The following is a 13,592-nucleotide window of genomic DNA, read 5'->3' as shown; positions in this document are numbered from 1 at the left end:
ATAATAAACACTCAGCGAGTGTGATGACCCCAGCCCAGCCCCATCCCCCCACCCAGGCTCCGCCCTCCAGGAAATGAGGATAAAATCAGAAGGGACCTAGGGATCCAGGCCTCCTCAGCTGTACCCGTGTCAGCCCAGGACCCAAGGCCTTTCCACTCGACCCAGGCCACTCAGCCCTTGATCCTGGAGCCACAGCTGCTACATCTAATAATTCGGGTTTCGTTCAGTTAAAAAATACTTTGGGGACTTCCCTGGCGGTCCAGTGGTTAAGACTCCGTGCTTTCAGTGCAGGGGGCCCAGGTTCCATCCCTGGTCGGGGAACTAAGATCCACCTGACGTGTGATGCGGCCAAAAAATTTAAAAATAAAAAAATATCATTAAAGAAATATTTTATTGCTAAAAAAAAAACCCCGCTAACCATCATCTGAGCCTTCAGCGAGTCATAACCTTTTTGCTGGTGGCAGGTCCTGCCCCCATGCTGTGGACAGGGCGGCCGTGGCCATTTCTTAAAATGAGGTAAGAATGAAGTCTGCCGAATCGGTGGCCTCTTCCTTTCATGAACGGTTTCCCCGTAGCGTCCGATACGGTTTGAAGGCATTTTACCCGCAGGAGAATGTCCTTCACAGTTGGAGTCGATGCCCTCAAACCCTTTGTCAGCTAAGTCTATGTCCTATCCTCAGTCCTTTGTTGTCATTTCAACAGTCTCCCCAGCATCCTCACCAGGAGGAGATTCTTCCATCTCCAAACCCGTTTCTTTGGACTCAGCACACTCTTTATTCCTTGCGGGAACGTGTTGCCCCAAACCTGCAATTTGTAAAGAACGCGATATCCGTGAAGCGCGATAAAACGAGGTGTGCCCGTGTATCACGTGTCATATCTGTCGGGTTATTTTTATCATCGTTGCCTTAGTTCGCACCTCCTGCAGTGCTGGGCACCGTCTTTGTCTCATTTCGTCATCACCATGACCCCGAGAGCGATGCCGTGGGTCCTTATGTTACAGACAGGGCATCAGGGTTCAGAGAGCCAGTGGGCCGACGTCCAGACCAACGCCCCGAGCCAGGGCCGGAGCTCGCTCAAAATCCCCTCCCTGCACCTCAGCTGGGCCGGAAAGACCGACTCCTCACCCCCTCTGAGCAGATGCTGGCTGGCTGTCTTCTAGAACATTCTAAAATCTTCTAGGAAGTTCTTCTCACCTAAACAGCTCATCCTGCAATCGGAATCTGTACCCTCTTTCCCATCCTCACGAGTGAAAGTCAGGATGACCATGATCATGAAAATGATGATAATAAAAATAAATCATTCCATCGGAATAGTGATTCACTGCAGGAGGAGGCCCTGGGATGCCTTCGGGGGTCTTGGAAATGTTCTACGTCTTGATGCAGGTCATGGTGACTCAGGTGCACACACTTTTTAAATGCATGGTCTGTACGTGAGCAAACTGTACACTCTTCTGTAGGCATGTCCTACATGTCCTACTGTCAACCACTGTGCCACCAGGGAAGCCCTGCAGTCTTTTTGAAGGTCAAGTTGGAAGGTGGATCAAGTCCTCTCTACCTTTAAACTCAGGGTTTACACATAAGAATTCATCCTCAGGGGCTTCCCTGGTGACGCAGTGGTTGGGAGTCCACCTGCCGATGCAGGGGACACGGGTTCGTGCCCCGGTCCGGGAAGATCCCACATGCCGTGGAGCGGCTGGGCCCGTGAGCCATGGCCGCTGAGCCTGCGCGTCCGGAGTCTGTGCTCCACAACGGGAGAGGCCACAACAGTGAGAGGCCCGCGTACCGCAAAAAAAAAAAAAAAAAAAAAAAAGAGAGGCACACACAGAATTCCCTGTGCTTTGATATTTGCCTCATGTGCACTGATTCTCATGGTACAATGATTTAAGAAGAGGAAAGAATCAGAAACAACCCAAACATCCAATAATGGGCAAGAATAGATATACATAGTACTACTACTAATCATAGATTTTGGTACATCCACAAAGGTCCTGTTGGTAAATGCAGCATTAGTATCCTGGACGGGACCCCGGAACAGAACAGACATTGTTTGATGGGGTGGAGTAATGGTGAAACCCAGATAAAGCCTGGAGTTGAATTCAGAGTAAGGCGCCTGGGTCCATTTCTTCATTTTGATGAGATGCCGACCTTAAGAGGAGCTGGCTGAGGGCACGTGCAAACTCTCTGTGCTGTTTTTGTCACTTTTCTGTCCATCTAAAATCATTCCAAAATCAGAAGAATTTGTGATGGCATGGGAAAAGAGTGGTTCCCCTCACAATGTGATAGACAGTAAGCAAATTAAGAAAAATTGTAAAGGCAGGTGATCAAATGGCATGTAGGACCTGAATTTGTAAAAACGGACGGGTATGTGTATATGCCGTGAAAAATCCAGGCGGTGGGATTATGGATGATTTTTTGTTATTTCATGTGATTTCTAGATTTGGGAAAATGCAGTTGTGTTCCTTTCATGGTCATAAAGAAGAGAAAATATGTATACAGTTGATTCTTGTCATTGGCAGCGGTTCTGGGCCATAAAGTCGCCGCAAACGCTGAATTAGTGAACACCGCACCACCGCTCCTGGGGACACACAGGGCCAGGATCCCGTGAGCCTCCGTCACCCCATTGTCACGCCCGATTCCCACGCACACTCGTGTGATGTGCGTTTCTGTTTAAAGGCGCCTTGTCTGATATCAGTTGTTGATTCATTCACGGCGGGGCTGTAACCCTGGCCTGAACAAAGCTCATCTAACACACGCACTGTCCCCGTGAGCACGTCACCGTCCTCCTGCACGTGGGACACCGGCCAGCAAGCACTTCGGCTCTACACCGGGGGGCCATTTTAGAGGCAGAGTCACCCGCCAAAATCCCCAAAATGCCCAAAACGTAGCCCTAAATGGTGAAAAGGACCCTGGTTACCACCCGGTTCCACTTCAGCTGGGAAGATGGTTGTCGGTGACTCGAATGTTTCACTGCTCTGCCTGTGTCCTCTAATGACTGCACACACTCACCCCCAAGTATCAATCTGGGGGTTACAATCTAGCGAGTAGGTGAATTCCCAAGTACAGAATCTGAAGGTATCGAGGCTTGACCCTATAGAACACCTCCCGTGGCCCGTTCCCACGCAGGCCTGCTGGCATCCACACAGCAGGCGGGCCCAGCCCTCGCCGGGAGCATGGGCTGGTCCTGAGGCGCCCCGACACCCCGGTGTCCCAGCACACTCAGCCCAGCAGAGGTGTGTCTCCCCCTCTAAGCCCCGGGAGCCCAGTGTTGACCTTTAGCAGGAGCTGGGGTTCCCCCGCCTCAAGGGACCGGGGCAGGAGCGCCCCCTGCCAGATGCCTTACTCTGTGTCTGTGTGTCTCACCCAGCACTTCCTTAAGACAGGGGTCTCACCTGGGGGTGACTCTGCCTCCAGAGGACACTGGGCCCTGTCTGGGGACATCTGTGGCTATCAGGACTGGGGGGCTGCTGGCATCGAGGGGGTGGGGGTCAGGGACACTGCTTCACACCCCACGGTGCCCAGGACGCGCCGATGTCAACAGTGCCGGGGGTCAGAAGCCCTGCTTTAGAGAAAGCTGCCCCAGGGACTTCCCTGGAGGCCCAGTGGTTAGGACTCCGAGCTTCCACGGCAGGGGGTGAAGGTTCGATCCCTCGTCAGGGAACTAAGATCCCGCGTGCCACGCAGTGTGGCCAAAAGAAATAGTGAAACTGCCCCAGCCAGCTCCTTCCTGTGGCTGAGACTCGGCTGGGTCTCCCCCCTGCCCCGTGGTCTCTGATGCCAGCCCCCTGGGGCCCAGGGCCACTGAGAAAGGCTCGGTGGCCCTCGGCGCTGGCCCTGGAGTGGCAGCAGCAGCAGCATGTCCCTTTGTGTAGGTGGAAAAAACCCCTGTAGGTTTGTGGAAAGAGCTAATGTTTGTGAAGGAAGAGGGGCCGGCTCTCCGAGACCGAAGGGGACCTGGAGGGAAACAGCCTCGCCCGAGGCAGGCCCTGCAGCTCAGGAAGCCTGGCCTGCGCTGGGCAGGGGCTTCTGTTGACCTCCCCACAGCAAGCCCACAGTGGACTGGGCCCCAAGCAAGGGCCTGCCTAGAGCTCGAGGGTGGTCAAGCTGCTGGCTTGTGAACTGTGGTCAGTGGCCCGGCAGCTGCCGGGGGTCCCTGCCCCCGGAGCAGAGGCTGAGGCATCCTTCTGGCCGAGCAGGACGCGTAGCCCCGCAGCAGAGGACAGGCCTCCGTAGCCACAAACGGGAGGCTGGTGCTGGCCGCCTGGAGGGGACGGGGTTACCGCTCACCTCTCCCTCCTGGCCTTGGTGGGTGCCTCCCCAGGCGCTGCAGTGTGGAGAGTGGGGTGGAGGCTGGCGTCCAGCCTCAGGGTCACCCTGACAGCTGGACGTGGCGGCCCCAGGGCCCCTCATTGCTGTGTGCATCAATCATCAGAAAGAGACTGGACTCCGTCCAGGGTTCCGCTTGGAGCAGTGGGTCCCATCCCCCGGAAGGCCAGCGGCTCCAAAGTACCAGAGCCCACCCCGCCCCCGGGGTCCGATCACGGGGACTTCCATACTTTCCCGGTGACCTCCTGGCCCCAGGCGGCCAGCCTCAGATCCCTCGCCTTCCTGGCCCCGTATACCTGTCACCTCTTCCACCCGGGGTTAATTGCTTTGCCCCGAGATCGCTTTTTCCACCTCTCCCTTTTTGGCCCCGGCAAGTGGCTTCCATCAAAACCGAAAACCAGACGTGGAAAAACCCCAAGCGTGACACATCAAGGCTCGGTTCCATTTCAAGGCTTGGGGTCCCCGTGTCCTGAGATGGAATAATACAAGTTCCAGACAAAAACTCAACTCCCCCCTCCCCAGAGAAACACAGTTGTCTCTCCTGAATGGATCGGTGTAAATCTCCAGAGGCACCCCCGTTCCTTCTCTGGAGGACACGGCCGGTTCCAAACCAAATGCCACATTTTCAGTGACAGCCAAGTATCTCTCTGAGAAAAGCTGGAGCTAATTACGTTAAAAATATTTAACCGTGATTTTTTTTTTTTCCTCTCTCTCTCTCTAAACAGGGTCAAACAGTGCTGCTTCTTGGAAAAACTGAAAAAGGTATGTAGCGTTTTCTCTTACTTCACGAGCTTGGAATCCCTTGTTTTTGAGCAAAGGAACAAACAAGCCAGAGTGTTTCGTGCGCACATGACACACTGGGAATTGTGTCACCGTGAAACGAGCTCTGGGCTCCCAGCCAGGAAACCCGAGTTCAAATCCCAGGTCCACCTCTGAGAGGCTCTGCCGTGTCTGGGCGGGTTCCTTTCATCTCCCTGCAGAGGAAATAACACGCTGTGACTTCCCAAGCGTGGTGCCGGCAGTTTGCGAAGGGGGCCGTCCAGCAGGTTGGAAATGTGCGCCTTTCCAGGAAGTGGTCCATTTCGTGTAGATGACCTAATCCGCTGGCAACCTTGGTCCCCAGCACCCTCCTACAGCCCTTCCCACTTCCAGGAGCTCAGTGGTCACGCCTGGCTCTGGTCCCCCGGCGTCTTCCCCCTTTTTCTCCCCATCAGTCTGGCTAAAGGCCAGGATCGCCCCTCTTCTCAAAGGACCAGTTTCAGTTTCTCAGGCCGCCCGCCCTCTGGTTTCTCTGGTCTGTTTCATTTATCTCCGGCTCTGTCATTTCCATCCTCCTGTGGGCTTTGGGTTTCGCTTGCCCTTCCTGTCCTCGTTCCTTCAGGTGTCAAGTCGGGTCGTGGATCTGGGACCTTCCCCGATGCGCCCTCTGCAGCTGTCACTCCCTGCCCCCAGCGCCCGCATCCCTCAGGTTTCAGCAGGTCGCGTTCTCAGGCCAGGCGCTTTCCACCTTCTCCTCAGCCCCACTGCTCGTCTGAGCGCGTGTGGTTTAATTTCCACGGGTTCCGTGACCGCTCTGGGAAGGCAAGGGCATCGGGACGCCTTTCTCGGTGACTGGACGTTGTTGGGAGTATGGCTGAAATGGGATTCTCTTGGGACCCTTCGTGGGGCTAGCTGAGAACATGGAGGGAGGGCTGGTTTGAGGCGGGGGGCTCTTCGCTCTGGACCCCCGGCTTCACTGCTTCGTCCCTGAGCCTCTCTGAACGCCTGCTTCATACAGCTGGAGGGGGGTGGGGTGTGAGGCCCGAGGACACGGGGCTTGATCGGCTGTGAGGTTTGGGGGTCCGGGGTGGAGGTGGCTAGAGCAGAGGCTGAGACAGAATCCCCTGAAGTCGCTCGCTGGGGCCGCCATCACAAAGTACCACCGACTGGGGGGCTTGCAACTGCAGAAACGCGTCCTCACGCGGTTCCGGAGGCCGGAAGTCCGAGATCCAGGTGCGGCAGACCCCCCCCACACACACAGGCTCCGGGGAGGGTCCTCCCTGCCTCTTCTGGCCTCTGGTGGTTTCCAGCATCCCTGGAGGCCTTGGCTTGTGGCTGCATCCCCCCAGCCGCTGCCTCCTCTTCACATGGCCTCCCCCGTGTGTGCGCATGTCCCGTTCTCGTGCAGACACCAGTCACTGCGTTTAGGGCCCCACCCCACCCCAGTACAATCTCATCTTAACTAGTTACATCTGCAGTGACCCTATTTCCAAATGAGGCCCCAGGTATCAGGACTTAGGACTTGAATGTGTCTTTGGGGACGCACTTTAGCCCACAGCCCTCTTGGCTCTGTGTGCCCTTTGCAGCCAGGAGGTCCCAGAGGGTACCCAGTGCCCATGGCACTGGGATGGCAGCGCCCTGGGCCACAGAGAAGCCAGAGGGCGCTGGGGCTCCCTCCCCGTCTCTGAGGGACTGTGTGCTCTCCCTCCCTCTAGGATCTTCCTTCGGGGCTTCCCCTCAAGGCCTCTGGTTTGGCCAGTGCCGCCCTGGGCCCCCCCACCCCCAGCAGCGGCCCCGGTAGGGGAGACAGGCTTTCATCTGCAGCCCCCACGCGGCTCCATGAGCAGAGCTAATGCCCCCCCTTCGGCCCCGAGCCCCCGTGTCAGCCACGCCTGAGCAGGGTCAGAGTCTCCAGCAACCACCCCCGCCAGCACCCTCAGCCCAGGCTTTCATGCTTCCAGGCACGGGGTGCTCGCTCCCTGAGTCCCAAAGGGCTTTGAGCGGTGGCCGCTGATCGGGGTGGCGGCCCGGCTGAGTCCCTGGGACCCGGGTCCCTGCCGCAGCCCAGGGTGTGGCTTGGAGCGCTCATTTCACGTCCCATACCTGCGAGATGGGGATGAGAACTCCCAGGGGGCCTAAGGAGGACTGCAGACGCTGACGCAGGCCTGGCCGACGCAGGGCTCCTCGTTAACTGTAGTGCTCACACGTGGAGGCTCGCCTCCCTCCTGCCTGCACTCCTCGGGCCCTTTTGCCCCTGAGGATGCCACACCTCTCTGCTTTGTGTGGCCTGCAAGCGGCCCAGGCAGAGCCGGCCCAGGGTGAGTAAAGCCGGGCACCCGCCCCGAGCGCAGAACTTAAGGGGGCATTGAAAAATGCAGTCATCGCTATGCTGTATCTTAACATAGCAATATGTCCTAAAAGTCAAAATGAATGCCCCCCAAAAAATCCATGGTCAAGATTTAAAAAAATTTATTTTTTTGGCCGTGCCACACGGCTTGTGGGATCTTGGCTCCCCAACCAGGGATCGAACCCTCGCCCCCTGCAGTGGAAGCTCAGAGTCCTAACCACTGAACTGCCAGGGAACTCCGAAGATTAGAATTTCAATTAAAGAGGGGATTGCTGGGCTTCCCTGGTGGCGCAGTGGTTGAGAGTCCGCCTGCCGATGCAGGGGACATGGGTTCGTGCCCCGGTCCGGGAAGATCCCACATGCCGCGGAGCGGCTGGGCCCGTGAGCCATGGCCGCTGAGCCTGCGCGTCCGGAGCCTGTGCTCCGCGACGGGAGAGGCCGCAGCGGTGAGAGGCCCGCGTACCATCAAAAAAATAATAATAATAAAGAGGGGATTGCTCTGCCCTAATCCCAGCCCCATCAGATCCTGTCCCTAATGAGAACCTTGACATGTGATTCGTCATGGATATTTTGCATTCATTTTGACTTCTTAAAAAAAATATTGCATGAAAGTATGTGATCACGGTGACCGACTTTTCGGTGCCCCTTAGATTCTGTGCCTGGGGCGGATGCCTTGCCATCCTCACCCCAGCCCGGCTGGCGAGAACGGCGGTGACAAAGATGATGACTTGAAACGCAGGTACTCCCCAGTGGTCACCAGATACCCTCATCTTGGTCTTTTCACGCTCTCCATCAGTGGACCCCAGGTCCGCAGCCCCTTTTCCTGATAGGGAGGCCAGTGCTCAGTTGCTTCTGGTCCCCGGGGACACACATGTGTACAGGGATCACAGCAGAGCCACCCTCCGCCAGGCTCAGGTGTCAGGAGAGCGGCTGGGACCGCGGCCGCGTGGCCTCGTGCTGCAGGGTTAGGCCCACACACTACAGCACCTGCCAGCGGGGAGGACACCAAGCTCCAGCCCATGACTTCGGCCGGCTCCACCCGGGCCCCAGCCCACTCCCAGGCACCTGGCCGGCCCACTGCTGACGGCCCCCCCACCACTTCCTCATCCCCCACTGCAGACCCCACTCGGCAGCCCGGCTGGTGTCTGTCAGGTGCCTCCTGTGAGCCAGACCCGGCTGCTTGGTCTCATTTTGTCCTGGTAGAAGCCTTGGGGAGCGGGTTTTCTCATCCCCATTTTATAGGTGAGGAAACTGAGGCTTAGCAGCAGGGAGACTCAACAAGGCCCCAGGCTGGTGGACCGTGGGGCCAGGGTTCCAGCTCCTTTCTCTCCACCCACAAGGCACCTGGCAGTCCGTATTAGTCAGGGTTCTCCAGAGAAACAGAACCAACAGGATGTGTGTACACAGAGAGAGTTATTTTAAGGAATTGATTGTGGAGGCTGCAGGGTGGAGACCCAAGAGCCGACGCCAAAGGCAGTCACTGGAGAATTCCCTTCCGCTCAGGAGAGGCCCTCCACCTCCGCATGCCCCGCAGTCTCATCCAGAGACACCCTCACAGAAGTATCCAAAAGAACAACTGGCCACAGGCATATCTGGTCATCTCGTGGCCCAGCCAAATTGACACGTAAAATTAACCATCCCATAGTCTTTTTACTTTTTTTTTTTTTTTTTTTGCGGTATGCGGGCCTCTCACTGCTGTGGCCTCTCCGGTTGCGGAGCACAGGCTCCGGATGCGCAGGCCCAGCGGCCATGGCTCACGGGCCCAGCCGCTCTGCGGCATGTGGGATCTTCCCGGACCGGGGCACGAACCCGTGTCCCCTGCATTGGCAGGTGGACTCTCAACCACTGTGCCACCAGGGAAGCCCCTTTTTACTTTTCTTTTAAAGACCAGGTTCTATTTTTTATTTTATTTTATTTACTTAAATACTTATTTATTTATTTATTGATTGGCTGCATCGGGTCTTAGTTGCGGCACTCAGGATCTTTCGTTGTGCCTCACGGGCTTCAATCTAATTGTGGCGAGTGGGCTCTGTAGTTGTGGCATGCAGGCTTAGTTGCCCCGCAGCATGTGGGATCCTAGTTCCCTGACCAGGGATTGAACCAGTGTCCCCTGCATTGGAAGACGCTTTTTTTTTTTATTTCATTTATTTTATTTATTTATTTATATTTGGCTGCATTGGGTCTTCATTGCTGCGTGAGGGTTTTTCTCTAGTTGCGGCCAGCGGGCTTCTCTTGTTGCAGAGCATGGGCTCTAGGCACGCAGGCTTCAGTAGCTGTGGCTCACAGGCTCAGTAATTGTGGCTCACGGGCTCTAGAGCGCAGACTCAGTAGTTGTGGCGCATGGACTTAGTTGCTCCGCGGCATGTGGGATCTTCCCGGACCAGGGCTCGAACCCGTGTCCCTTGCATCGGCAGGCGGATTCTTAACCACTGCGCCACCAGGGAAGCCCTGAAGACGGATTCTTAACCACTGGACCACCAAGGAAGTCCCAGTCTTTTTTCTTTTTTAAATTTGTTAATGACAAAGTCACAACTTGGCACCAGGTCTATTGACCGCAAGCCCAAGTTCCCTCCCATCCACCCACCCACCAGGTTTGTATTGGTGATGTGTTCTGAGGAAATGGAATTCTGCTTGGTTGAATTCTTTAATTCAAAGATAAACTCAGCACAGTTCATCTCTTTTCCAATTATTGGGTTTGGGAGAATTTGAGCAGTGGTGATTTTGCCAACTTTTCTCTTAGAGACAAAAAGATGGGACTTCCCTGGTGGTGCAGTGGTTAAGAATCCGCCTGCCAATGCAGGGGACGCGGGTTCGAGCCCTGGTCCCAGAAGATCCCACATGCCGTGGAGCAACTAAGCCCGTGCGCCACAACTACTTAGCCCACGTGCCGTAACTACTGAAGCCTGCGTGCCTAGATCCCGTGCTCCACAACAAGAGAAGCCACTGCAATGAGAAGCCCACACACCTCAACGAAGAGTAGCCCCCGCTTGCTGCAAGTAGAGAAAGCCCGTGTGTAGCCAAAAAATAAATAATTAAATAAACAAATTTAGTTTAAAAAAAATAAAAGATGTCATTTGACCAGTTTCCTGCTGAACAGAGACTAGAATTATCAGAATTTTCTTGGCCGTATAATGCAATGAAAAAATGGTAAAGAAGTCTCCACACATATCTGGGCATCCTATGGCCCAGCCAAGCTGACATGTAAAATTAACCATCGCATAGTCTCCCAGGCTGCATGGCCCCTTGCCCACCTGGATAGGACCCCTCAGAGCCCTCGGGGGCCATCGCCACTTTCCCTGAGAGTCAGGATAGGGCCAGAAGTGGGAGTTCAGTGAAAAGCTACAAGCTCAGATATTTGTACAGAAATGTGCACAGCAGCACGATTCACAGCAGCCGAAGGTGGACACAACCCCACTGTCCATCAGTAGATGATGGATACACCCACCGTGTCCCTCCCCACACGGGAGCATCACTCAGTCACGAAAAGGGGAAGCTGCAGCCCTGACACTCACTACCACGTGGACGGACCCTGAGAACACGATGCTCAGTGAGAGAAGCCAGACACAGGATACACAGTGTGTGATTCCATTGATTGGAAATGTCCAGAACAGGCAGATCCACAGACACAGAGAGTTGGTGGTTAGTGGTTGTCAGGGGCTGGGGAGGGGGTGGGAGTAACTGCTGATGGGGATGGGGCTTCTTTTTGGGGTGATGGAATGTTCTGGAATCAGAAAGAGGTGATGGTTGCACAGTAACGTGAATGCACTAAATGCCACTGAATTGTACACTTAAAAATGGTTAAAATAGCAAATGTTATGTCACATATATATATTTTTACAATCTTTAAAATTTAATAATGTAATATACCAGAAAACCATTGAGTGAGTGAACACTTTCAGTGGTGAACTGTTTGTTTTCTGACTTTCTGTCTCAGCAAAGCTGTCAACAGGGAAAAGAGGAGGAAGCACAGAGCATGCTGAGGGGTCGGGGGTGGGCCGTCAGAGCTGCTGAATCACAGCGATTTGTTTTCTTTCCCGTGTCCCCAGCATCTCGTGGCTACGCCGGGGTAACGGGGACAGACGTTGGGAAATGTTCCGCAGGGCAGGCGTGAGCGGTGAAACACAGGAACAGAATTCTAGTCCTGCCGGGCTCGGTCCCGGCAGGTGCTTGGCATGACAGAGCCCCCATCCCCGCCATGCCTGGTGCGGTACCCATCTGGGTGCAAGTGAGACCCTCCGGCACATCTGCAGGGAGTGCTGGCGGGACAGACAGCAAGGGAGGAGGCAGGGCTGTGATTTCCCAGGTGGGAAATCCTGGACTTTCGCAGCAGGGTTCCAGGTGATTTGTTTTAAAAGGCAGCAAGGAGTGACGAACGGTTTTCTTTCAACATGGCTCTTTGGCTTGGAATTGATGGATCAGCAAACTTCTCTCTTCACTGGTGTGGTTCCTTCCCCGCCACAACCTTGGGAGTCACAGTTGGCCACGGCCTGGGACTGGCTTCTCAAAGCAGGACACACAGCAGTACCTTCCTAGGGCAGTCATTTCAGTCAAAGGCTTTGGGGTCGGGAGGGAGACGTTATTATTTTTTTTATGTTAGTTTTGTATTTTCTATTTGTATTATTTTTACAGTCACATAGATTAATTTAGGAGTGGCAGGCCCAACTGACATGACATCGTAGGAAAAAATGAGGGAACGTCGACAGGCCACATCAGGCCACATCCCCTTCCATCTCCTCCGGACCTGGGTCCTCTCTGCAGGTTGTGCTTCTCTGCTGTATTAGTTAGCGATGCTGCATGACAAATACCCCCAAGCTCCACCCACTTATCATCTCACAGTGAGTCAGGGGTCCAGGCACAGCCTAACGGGGTCCTCTGCTCAGGGTCCCAGCAGGCCACCATCCAGGTGCCAACTGGGCTTCATTCTTACCCAGAGGCTTGACTGGGGGAGAATCTGCTCCAGGGTCCCTCGGGGTGTTGGCAGAATTTGTGGCCTGCAGCTGCAGGACTGTCGGCAGCTCCTAGGGGTCACCCACCGCTCCTGGCCACGTGCACTTTTTTTTTTAGATTTATTTTTATTTATTTATTTGGCTGTGCCAGCTCTTAGTTGCAGCATGTGGGATCCTCGTTGCGGCATGCAGGACCCTTTAGTTGCAGCATGTGGACTCCCACTTGGGGCATTCAGGATCTAGTTCCCTGACCAGGGATTGAACCTGGGCCCCTGGCCTTGGGAGGGCAGAGTCTTACCCGCTGGACCACCAGGGAAGTCCCCATGTGCACTTTTTTTATCTTTTTAAATAGATTTATTGATTTATTTATTTATGGCTGCGTTGGGTCCTCATTGCTGCGCGCGGGCTTTCTCTAGTTGCGGCGAGTGGGGGCTACACTTCGCTGCGGTGCGTGGACCTCTCACTGTGGTGCCTTCTCCTGTTGTGGAACACAGGCTCTGGGGGCACAGGCTTCAGTAGTTGTGGCACGCAGTCTCAGTAGTTGTGGCTTGCGGGCTCTAGAGCACAGGCTCAGTAGTTGTGGCGCTCGCGCCTAGTTGCTCCACGGCATGTGGGATCTTCCCGGACCAGGGCTTGAACCCGTGTCCCCTGCATTGGCAGGCGGATTCCCAACCACTGAGCCACCAGGGAAGCCCCCCACGTGCACTTCTTAAACACAGTCGCCTGCCTCATCAGGCCAGCAAGGAGGGTCTCTAGGGGCGAGGGCAGAAGTCCGAGCAGCTCTGCCTGGCCTTCTCTGAGAACACACCCACTGGCTGCCCTGCACCAGTCCCTGAGGATCCCATGAGGTCACGTCCGTGCCTTCTGTACACCTTCTCCACTTCCTGTGTGCAGTGCGGCCCAAGCCACCTCTCCCAAGTCCTGCAGAGACCCTGAGAGCTGGGCACCCAGCCCCAAGGCAGCCACGGTTCCCCTTTCCAGTGAGAGCCGCAGGAGACCTCAGCGCTTCCTGGGCAGCCCTGCACTTGGCCGCATTTCTGCATTAACGAGAAAAGGCGTCATGGAATTTGGACAGGCGAGAAACGGGATGTCAATGTGAACAGAACCAGACACTTCATCTCATTGTTAGAAATTCCACGCAGGTCATCGAAACCTCGTCTTGGGGCAGAGACCGCCGGGAAGCCGAGATTAACTCCCTCTCGCCAGGCGCGTTCTACA

At 55.2% G+C, this 13,592-nt stretch overlaps 1 protein-coding gene across 1 annotated transcript in view; it reads left to right on the top strand.

Moving 5' to 3' along the window:
• The window catches only part of GNG7 (G protein subunit gamma 7), a 153,959-nt gene that overhangs the window by 114,164 nt on the left and 26,203 nt on the right, over positions 1 to 13,592 (top strand). The window contains exon 3 of the mRNA XM_079918516.1: positions 5,048 to 5,084. The gene's annotated coding sequence lies outside the window, so the exon portion shown is untranslated. The remainder of the gene's footprint in view (positions 1 to 5,047; positions 5,085 to 13,592) is intronic.

Source organism: Stenella coeruleoalba (genome assembly GCF_951394435.1).
Source record: "Stenella coeruleoalba genome assembly, chromosome: 3".
In the NCBI taxonomy this organism is placed as follows: domain Eukaryota; kingdom Metazoa; phylum Chordata; class Mammalia; order Artiodactyla; family Delphinidae; genus Stenella; species Stenella coeruleoalba.
Note: the sequence above shows the minus strand (reverse complement) of the source record. Positions and strands in the feature narration are given on the sequence as shown.